At 46.8% G+C, this 9,698-nt stretch overlaps 1 protein-coding gene across 3 annotated transcripts in view; it reads right to left on the reverse strand.

Moving 5' to 3' along the window:
• Positions 1 to 8,691, reverse strand: part of LOC140738585 (inositol 1,4,5-triphosphate receptor associated 2-like) — a 160,333-nt gene extending 151,642 nt beyond the window's left edge. For all 3 annotated transcript variants that reach the window (XM_073066063.1, XM_073066062.1, XM_073066061.1), the window contains exon 1: positions 8,662 to 8,691. The gene's annotated coding sequence lies outside the window, so the exon portion shown is untranslated. The remainder of the gene's footprint in view (positions 1 to 8,661) is intronic.
• Positions 8,692 to 9,698: the final 1,007 nt, after the last annotated feature.

Below are 9,698 nucleotides of genomic sequence, written 5' to 3' on the forward strand. Positions count from 1 at the left end.
TCTTGTACTCAATTCCCTTTGTAATAAAGGCCAACATTCCATTAGCCTTCTTCACTGCCTGCTGCACTTGCTCATTCACCTTCAGTGACTGATGAACAAGGACTCCTAGATCTCTTTGTATTTCTCCCTTACCCAACTCTACACCATTCAGATAATAATCTGCCTTCCTGTTTTTACTCCCAAAGTGGATAACCTCACACTTATTCACATTAAACGTCATCTGCCAAGTATCTGCCCACTCACCCAGCCTATCCAAGTCACCCTGAATTCTCCTAACATCCTCATCACATGTCACACTGCCACCCAGCTTAGTATCATCAGCAAATTTGCTGATGTTATTTTCTATGCCTTCATCCAAATCGTTAACGTAAATGGTAAACAGCTGTGGTCCCAATACCGAGCCCTGTGGCACCCCACTAGTCACCACCTGCCATTCCAAGAAACACCCATTCACCGCAACCCTTTGCTTTCTATCTGCCAACCAGTTTTCTATCCATGTCAATGCCTTCCCCCCGATGCCCTGAGCTTTGATTTTACCCACTAATCTCCTATGTGGGACCTTATCAAATGCCTTCTGAAAATTTATTTTCTCTCCCAACTCCATTCTCCGGCCTTCTCCCCATAACCTTTGTCGCCCATGCTGATCAAGAACCTATCAACCTTTGCTTTTAACTATATCTAATGACTTGGCCTCGACAGACAACTACCCTCTCATGAAAGAAATTCTTCAGCTGTTCCAAAGGGTCATCCTTCTATTCTGAGGCTCTTTCATCTGGTTTTGGTCTTCACTTTAAATATACACAATGATTTTGCCTCCACAGCTGTTCTTATCATCTTACAACTAGTTTGGACTTTCATTTCAAATTCCCTCAAGTACAATTCCTGGAAACACTTACACCCATTCTTGTATCACACACAAGACTTCTCTCATCCTACCAGCATATTTTGCTATTCCCTTTGCCATCTTTCCAGAATGTGTCCATGTTCCTCATTGCAACTATCCTAATTCCTGGAGTTAAACAACACACCAACTTTCTCCTGACTTATTTGAATATTGATTATTATACTTCTCACCCCGAGATGAAATCTAACCTTAAGGGACATCCCAGACTCTTAAAAGGACCTCAGCTCACCTCTTGGTTTTTGGAAAGGAGGTTTTCCTGATCACTGAATCCTATTACCTTCTATTATGTTTGTGAATCTTTCCTCTCATGTCTCTGTTTATCTGTTTTATGATAACACTCACCCTTACCCAAGTATGGCTCAATTCTTCTGCACCCGATATCATTTTTTTTGTTTCACTTCTAGAGTAACAGCCTCCAGTATTTTGGATACTTGCTTTATAATTTTCACATAGACCCGTTTTGTCATCTACATACTCATTTTCTAAGTAGCATAACACCTTACATTTCATATGAAACACTCTTCACTTGTCTGTACTGAAATCTTCGGCCACTTTTCTATTGTATCTATGCTGTAAGTTTATGAATGTTTCCTTATATTTTAAAATTATTTCTTCCTTTATATAAACTATTCCTGCCAACTTTGTGTAGATTCTCATTCCGGAAGTTAGACTGTGACTAAGTACACCTACCCAAGCTTTAACCTCTGTTGAACATCACTTCCCATCTTCTGTCAGTGAATGGCTTCGATTTGCAGCCAGATTATTACTCATTCTGGCTCCATAAACACTGATCTTAATTTGGAAGTACCTATTTGCCTGTTATATGAAATAAAAGTTGCACTTTTCCCAAAAGGGAAACAGTAGGGGTATTGCAAGTACTCAAATTTTTAATTGAAAGCAGAGATCCCAAAATGCTCAAGGCCTTACAACATTGTGAAAATGAGCAAGCATCTGTTAAATGAAAAGACTTGCATCTTTCAGTCAACAGTTCCTTCCTCCCAACCGATCACATCAATGCTGACACTTTTGTGTTTGAAGTGTCAGATTAACACTGATGATTAGGAGATGAAGATTCTAAATTTAACGGAGAAGACAGCACCATTTCTTCACTTACCCTCCAAAGGCCAGTACAGTGTGAGTAAAGAATTACAACAATGCTACTCGACAAGTAGGAAACATGTCTCATTAAACTTGGCCTTAAGAAAGATCCCACAGGCCCTGCTCCCTTCTTGTTTCTGCCAAAGCAAAGATTGATGCACCATCAATAACTCTGAGATGTGAGGCGAGATATAGGCTTTTATTGGCTGGAAGAAAGAACAAGCAGCAATTGACCACCATACTACATTCTCGAGAATGAGGCCAGGCTCAGGCTCCAATCGCCTTTATACCGGGGTCTGTGGGAGGAGCCACAGGAGCAGTCAGCAGGGGGGCGTGTCCAGACAGGTATATGTAGTTCACCACATTCACCCCTCCCCCTTTGTTTTAAAAGAGAGTCCCCATGGGCGAAGTTTCTTACAAGTATATTTACAGGTTAAGTCTATCAGGTGGTCGAATCTGTTGCTGCGATCTACGTAGCACCGGCTGTGATTGCACAGGTGCCGGTGCTGGTGATTGCACAGGTGCCGGTGGTGGTGATTGCACAGGTGCCGGTGGTGGTGATTGCACAGGTGCCGGCTGTGATTGCACAGGTGCCGGCTGTGATTGCACAGGTGCCGGCTGTGATTGCACAGGTGTTGGTGGTGGTGATTGCACAGGTGCCGGTGGTGGTGATTGCACAGGTGCCGGTGGTGGTGATTGCACAGGTGCCGGTGGTGATTGCACTGGAGACGGAGGTTGTGCTGGTTCCAGCCTGACTGGAGGTGTCAGCCCACTAGGCGTCAGAGATCCCTCATGCGTGTGCGAGGTGCCTGGTATATGCGCGTGCGAGACGCTCGGTATATGAGTCTCGTGAGGAGTCTTGAAGGGTACGAGAAAAGAATGCTACTGGTCTGCCTGCCTGATTGAGGCTAGCAGCCAGCGCGAAATCGGAGGCGTCACTCTCTACTTGGAAGGGAATGGTCTTGTCCACCGCATGCATCGTTGCTTTGGCAATGTCCCCTTTAATGCAGCTGAAGGCCGCGCGGGCCTCGGGAGAGAGGGGAAATGTGGTAGACTTGACCAGGGGGCGGGCCTTGTCTGTGTAATGGGGGACCCATTGGGCGTAATAGGAAAAGAAGCCCAGGCACCGTCTGAGGGCTTTGAGGGTGGTGGGAAGAGGGAGTTCTAACAGGGGGCGCATACGGTCGGGATCAGGGCCAATGACCCCGTTCTCCACAATATACCCAAGGATAGCGAGTCAAGTGGTTCCGAACACACACTTGTCCCTGTTATAAGTAAGGTTCAGGGCTTTGGCCACTTGGAAAAATCGTTGGAGGTTGGCGTTGTGATCCGGCCAGTCGTGACCACAGATGGTGATATTATCCAGATAGGGAAATATGACCTTCAGTTGGCACTGGTCCACCATCTGGTCCATTTCCCTCTGGAAGACAGAGACACCATTTGTGACACTGAAGGGGACGCGCAGGAAGTGATAGAGCCTGCCGCCCGCCTCGAAGGCGGTGTAGGGGCGATCCTCTGGGCGGATGGGGAGCTGGTGATAAGCGGATTTCAGATCTATGGTCGAGTACACCTTGTACTGAGCTATCTGGTTGACCATATCTGCGATGCGGGGTAGGGGGTACGCGTCAAGCTGCGTGAACCTATTGATGGTCTGGCTATAGTCCACGACCATCCTATTTTTCTGCCTGGTCTGAACAACAACCACCTGGGCCCTCCAACGACTTGTGCTTGGCTCAATGATCCCCTCCCTGAGCAGCCGCTGTACCTCTGACTGAATGAAGGCCCTGTTCCCCGCGCTGTACCTCCTGTTTTTAGTTGCCACAGGTTTACAGTCAGGGGTCAGGTTGGCGAACAGCGGTAGGGAAGGGATCTTGATGGTGGAGAGGCTGCAAGTGGTGTCAGTAGCGCAGCTGTCGGCATGGTGCAGGGTGGGATGTGTGGGTCAGTGTGTGTGTGTGGTCAGTAGCGGGGTATTTGGCAAAGTCCCACAAAGCTGAGGATTCCTGACAGTGAGTGGTGGGAGGGGCCCATCATATGCCATAGTCACACTTTCGAGGTGGCTCTGGAAGTCCAGCCCCAATAGCACAGGCGCGCACAGTTGAGGCATGACCAGTAGCGCAAAGTCCCGATATTCTGTGCCCTGCACCACCAATGTCGCTACACAACCCACCCGGATGTCTGTGGAATGCGACCCAGAAGCCATGGTGATCCTCTGGCTTACCGGCCGTGTCATGAGTCCGCAGCGTTGCACCGTGTCTGTGTCAATAAACCTCTCAGTGTTGCCCGTATCAAACAGGCAGCTAGTCCTGTGCCCCTCCACCAGGATGTCCATCATTGACCTTGCAAGCTGGTGTGGGGCGCTTTGGTCGAGAGTTACAGAGGCCAGAGTTGAACTGCCGTCTTGGTGCCCGGTAAGCACTGGTGGGTCAGGGGCGGGGCGAGGTGGCGCCGACAAAGATGGCTGCCCCCATCTGGACAGGCAAGATGGCAGCCCTCAAGATGGCAGCGACCAAGATGGCCGCCCCATGCCTCACATGCAGCGCTGCCCGACCCCGCTCGTGGTTCAGACTTACAGACCTTGGCGAAATGGCCCTTCTTCCCGCAGCTGGAGCAGGTTGCTTCTCGGGTCGGGCAGTGTTTTCGGGGGTGCTTTTTGAGTCCGCAGAAGTAACACTGCGTGGACTTGTGACTGGCAGCAGCTGTGGTCGGTTTTGGGGAGTTAGTGGACTCGCGACTGGCAGCGGCGTTGGTGAATTCGCTCGCGAGTGGTGGTGGCGGGGTCTGCAGTGTCCATGGAACCAGCAGGGGAACACGCGGCTGGACAGCATCAGCGTTGTGCAGAGCAGCCTCCAGCATGTCGGCCGTCTCGATCGCCGAGCGTAAGGTAAGATCGGCATTTTCCAGCAGCCGCTGGCGCACGTACACTGACCTGATCCCCATAACGAAGGCGTCTCTTACCAGGAGCTCTGCATGTTGTTCCGCCATCAGACCTTTGCAGTCGCAGGCCCGCATGAGTGTCTGTAGGGCTCGGAGAAACTCCCCGCTCAACTCGCCGGTTCGCTGTCGCCGCGTCGCTAAGCGATGTCTTGCGTAGACGGTGTTCACCGGCCGCAGGTACTGTCTTTTGAGGGCGTCCAGTGCCCCTTGGTAGGTCGGCAGGTCTCTGATAAGGGAGAATACTTTCGGACTTACTCCGGATAGGAGGATTTTGTGCATTGTGGCAGGCTCAGTCACTGGAATCGTTTCCAAGTATGATTGGAAGCATGCAAGCCAGAGTTCAAAGGCAAGAGCTGCTTCTGGAGTTTGGGGGTCCAAGTCTAATTTTTCCGGACGTAAAATACTTTCCATGTTTTAAAACTTCCAGCCAATAAAATTGATGCACCATCAATAACTCTCTGCGACGTGAGGCGAGATATAGGCTTTTATTGGCTAGAAGAAAGAACAAGCAGCAATTGACCACCATACTACATCCTGGAGAATGAGGGCAGGGCGCAGGCTCCAATCGCCTTTATACTGGGGTCTGTGGGAGGAGCCACAGTCAGTGGGAGGAGCCACAGGAGCAGTCAGCGGGGGGGCATGTCCAGACAGGTATATGTAGTTCACCACAAAGGTACAGGAGCTTTTGATCCCACAAACACCACCTCAAGAAAGCAGCTTCCATCCAGGCCCTGCTCCCTTCTTGTTTCTGCCAACGCAAAGGTACAGTAGCTTTTAATCCCACACTACTGAGTTCAGAAACAGTCATTGCCCTGACACAATCAATTTCCAGAAACAATGCGGGTAACTTCACTCACCTCAACCTATGGACTCACTTTCGAAGACTAACTCATGTTCTCAGTATTGTGTATTTATTTATTATTAATTTTTTTTTACATTTGCAGTTTGTCTTCTTTTGCACATTAGTATTTGTGATTTTTTTCATTGATTCCATAGTATTTGCGGTTCTAAAGTAAATGCCTGCAGTAAAAATGAATCTCAGTATTTGGTGACATATATGTACTTTGATAATAAATTTAACTTGAAATTTGAAATCTTGGCAATTGAAGGTTTATTAAATTGAACTTAAATGTCCAGATGTACTCGAGTACTAGAAATTACTGCACAAAACTGTGGACAGAGAGAAGGAAGAGCATTGACCCATGTAAACTTGCCTTAACCTCCAGAACAGCGATTTTACACAAGAGATTCAGGAATTTATCTAATTTTGCAGTAAGGGTTTTCATTGTCCCCAGTATATTTTTCTGGTGCAATTCTAACCCAACTTATATCAAGAGTAGGCAATAGATGCAACAACATTCCTTATACTATTTTTAATAATTGGTTTAACGTTTTCATTCCCAAAAAATTCAAGCTCATTATAATCTATTTCTTCTGGATCAGCTCCAAGTAAATTTCAAAGTAAAAGATCAAAGTAAATTTACTATCAAAGTACGAACACGTTATTAAATACAACCCCGAGGTTCATTTACTTGCAGGCATACACAGTAAATCCAAGAAACAATAGAATCAGTGAAAGACCACCTGAACAACCAACCAATGTGCAAAAGACAACGAACTTTGCAAACACAAATTAACAAAAAAGAAAATAGATATGGAGAACATGAGATAAAAAGTGCTTGAAAGCGAGACCATAGATTGTGGGAACAGTTCAGTGATGGGGTGAGTGAAGTTGTCCCGTCTGGTTCAAGAGCCTGATGGTTGAGGGGTAATAACAGTTCCTGAACTTGGTAATGAGAGTCCTGAGGCTCCTGTATCTACTTTCTGGTGGCCACAGCAAGAAGGCAGCATGGCCTGGGTGGTGGGGGTCCTTGATGATGGCTGCTGCTTCCCTGTGACAGTGCTCAGTGTAACTGTACTCAATGGTGGGGAGGGCTTTACTTCTGATGAACCAGGCCACATTCACTATTTTTTTGTAGGCAATTCTTACAAGGGTATTGGTGCTCCCCTACCCGGCCATGCTGCAACCAGTCAATATACACTCCACCACCAATCCACAAATATACACTTCAATCAATTGAAGTTTGTCAGTTTTAGATGACATACCAATTCTTCATAAACTTCTAAGACAGTAGAGAGGCTGCTGTATTGTCTTTTTTATAGTACTTGCATGCTGGGCTCAAGACAGATCCTCTGAAATGGCAACACTGAGGAACTTAAAGTCACTGACCCTCTCCGTCCCTGCCCAAAATGAGGACTGGCTCATAGACTTTTGGTTTCCTTCTCCTGAAGTCAGTAATCAGCCCCTTAGACTTGCTGGCATTGACTGAGATGCCATTGTTGTGGCACCACTTAGCCAGATTCAAACATGCAGATTGCCTTCAGTATTTGCGATCCCCAAGTCCTTCGACTTTTCTGGCATCCTTCTGCCAAGGGGTTGGTTGCATTGCTCCAACATGCCAGCTGGGATCTCCTGATTGCCAGACATTTTAATTCCACTTTCCATTACCAGTGACATGTCTGTCTAACTGCAAATTAGAGGATCAGCATCTCATATTCTGCCTGGGCAGTCTCCAACCTGGAGACATGAACATCAAATTCTCAAACTGCCAGCACCGTCTCCCTTCTGTCCCTTTTCCCCATTTTCTTCTCTGCTTCTGATCCTACTGGCTCCCAATATCCTCTTTCCATCTCCCCAACTCTCCAGCTGTCCATCACTCACACACGCTCTCTAGATCCCTCCAGTCTCTGGCCCACCATCATCTTCTATTAGATTCCATCTTTATCCACCAATCACCTCCCAGCTTCTGATACAATTTCAATCCCCTGCCACCCCCTCTCATGGTTCTACCTGCCAAGCTGTTTCACCCCTCCCTCTCCCCCCTCCCCCAAGATTTATACCAGCCATCACCAGTCATTCTTTCCTATCCAGATGAACGGTCTCAGACGGAAACATCAACTGCTCATATTCCTCTACAGCTGCCTAACCTGCTGAGCTTTTCCACTGCCTCCGTGTCACTGTTTTCCCACTCCCATCGTTAGCAGGGACTTTATGGCTCCCCTGCATCCTGAGCACATCCTCCTTCACCAGCCTGACCGGGCCCTTCTGATCTGTCCTCCCATCGTGGTAGCATTATGAACCCTCCCTGGTAGCTGCAAGAGTGGTGCTTGAATTTTATTATTTTAGAGATACAGATAGTCACAGGCCCTTCTTGCACAACAAACCCATGTGATCAATTAACCTACTAACCTGCAAGTCTTCGGAATGTGGGCGGTAACCGGAGCAACCGGAGGGAAGCCACACAACCACAGGGAGAACATACTAACCCCTTACAGACCGCGGAGAATAGAACTCTGGTTGCTGGTGCTGCGATAACTTTGTGCTAATTGTTACCCTACCATGCCATCTTGGCATGTCCTTTTAAGAGCTGGTTGCAAAGATCACACCTATTGGTCTATGTGCCGAGAACCAAAAGACCTTGCTACACATCAAAAGGGAACACCAAAGCTAAATTCAATGCCTTGTTGACGAGGGAAATCCAGCAGAACTAATCTGTGCATTGGACATTTGATGTTCTTACATATCATGAGCTTCACCAACAGTAGCAGGGTAAATGTCAACACTTCTGATATTAAAAAATGGGGAGTAGATCATGTGTTCAATACAGATTTACATACACTTTGCCGATTAGAAGCAACAAGATATTTAATGTGATACAGACCTGGAGTAAAACAGCCTCTTTATTCTGAGCTGGGATTTCAAGGTCAGTTATCTGCATCTGAGGAAGAAAAACAACTGTTATTGCTGTCTTTTACCATAACTTGAATTACTCTACTGAAAACTGAAGAAATGGCACCTTGTTCAATAAAAGTCTAACTGGAAATCAGAAATAACTTGAAACCTATGTTATCTATTCTCTCTAGTGACCCAAATCTGGTGGGGTTTAACTCAGGTAAGTGAGGTGTTGCATTTTGTGAAGACAAATTACAGTAGGATTTTAACATTCAAAATTAGGACTTGGGGGAGCGTTGACAGAGCAGGCAGAGGCCAAGTTCATTGTTTCCTGAAAGAGTCATCACAGGTAGACAGGGTGATGAAGGCAGCATTTGTCATGCTAGCCATCAGTCAGGCCACTTGGTAAAGTGGTGATGCTCTGTTGCAGTTGTACAGCAGTGTAATATTGCATTATTCTGGTCACCCTGCTATAGGGTGTAATATTCTAGTCACCCTGCTATAGGAATGATGTAATTCAGTTGGAAAGAATGCAATGATGTTGCTGGGATTTGATGGATGGAGTTATGGAGAGGCTGCGCAGGCTAGGACTTTATTCTTTGGCGTTTAGGCGAATGAGGGATGACCTTATGAAGTTATAGACAGTACGATCATGAGGTACATACAAGTTGAATGCAGAGTCTTTTTCTCAGGACTGGGTCATTGGCAAACTGAGGGGCTATTTTTTCCACGTCGAGTATGGTCAGTACATGAAACGAGCTGCCAGAGGAAGAGGTTGAGGGAAGTACGTGGATAGGAGAGGCTTAGAGCATGGGTTCCCAACCTTCTTTATAACATGGACCAATACCATTGAACAAGGGTCCATAGATCCCTGGTTAGAAACCCCTGGTTTAGAGGGATGTGGGTCAAATGTGGAGAAATTGAATTAGCTTAAATGAGAATTTTGGCTGGCGTAGATCAGTGGAGATGAAAGGCTTTTCTCACTGTCTATGATGAACTACATCCAAGTGAAACTACATCTCTTAA

The sequence above is a fragment of the Hemitrygon akajei genome, chromosome 14 (genome assembly GCF_048418815.1).
Source record: "Hemitrygon akajei chromosome 14, sHemAka1.3, whole genome shotgun sequence".
Lineage (NCBI taxonomy): Eukaryota > Metazoa > Chordata > Chondrichthyes > Myliobatiformes > Dasyatidae > Hemitrygon > Hemitrygon akajei.